Source organism: Cariama cristata, unplaced genomic scaffold, assembly GCF_000690535.1.
Source record: "Cariama cristata isolate BGI_N322 unplaced genomic scaffold, ASM69053v1 scaffold30954, whole genome shotgun sequence".
In the NCBI taxonomy this organism is placed as follows: domain Eukaryota; kingdom Metazoa; phylum Chordata; class Aves; order Cariamiformes; family Cariamidae; genus Cariama; species Cariama cristata.
Window position 1 is genome coordinate 1 of NW_009613973.1, and position 297 is coordinate 297.

Consider the following 297-nt stretch of genomic DNA (forward strand, 5'->3'; position numbering starts at 1 on the left):
AAAAATCACTCATTTTGGGGGGAATTGCCCCACTTGGGGGTAACATTCCTCTTTGGGGCGCGTTACTCATTTTTGGAGAATATTTTAACTCCTTTTGGGACGAGCATCACCCATTTGGGGGGAGAATCATTCATTTTGGGGGAGGGGGTGCCCCACTTGGGTAACATCATTCCTTTTTGAGGCGCATCGCCCATTTTGGAGGCTATAAATCATTTTAGGGGAGAATATTTTAAGGGAAGGTGTTAACATTTTGGGGGTGTAGCCCTCATTTGGGGGGAACATCATTCATTTGAGGTT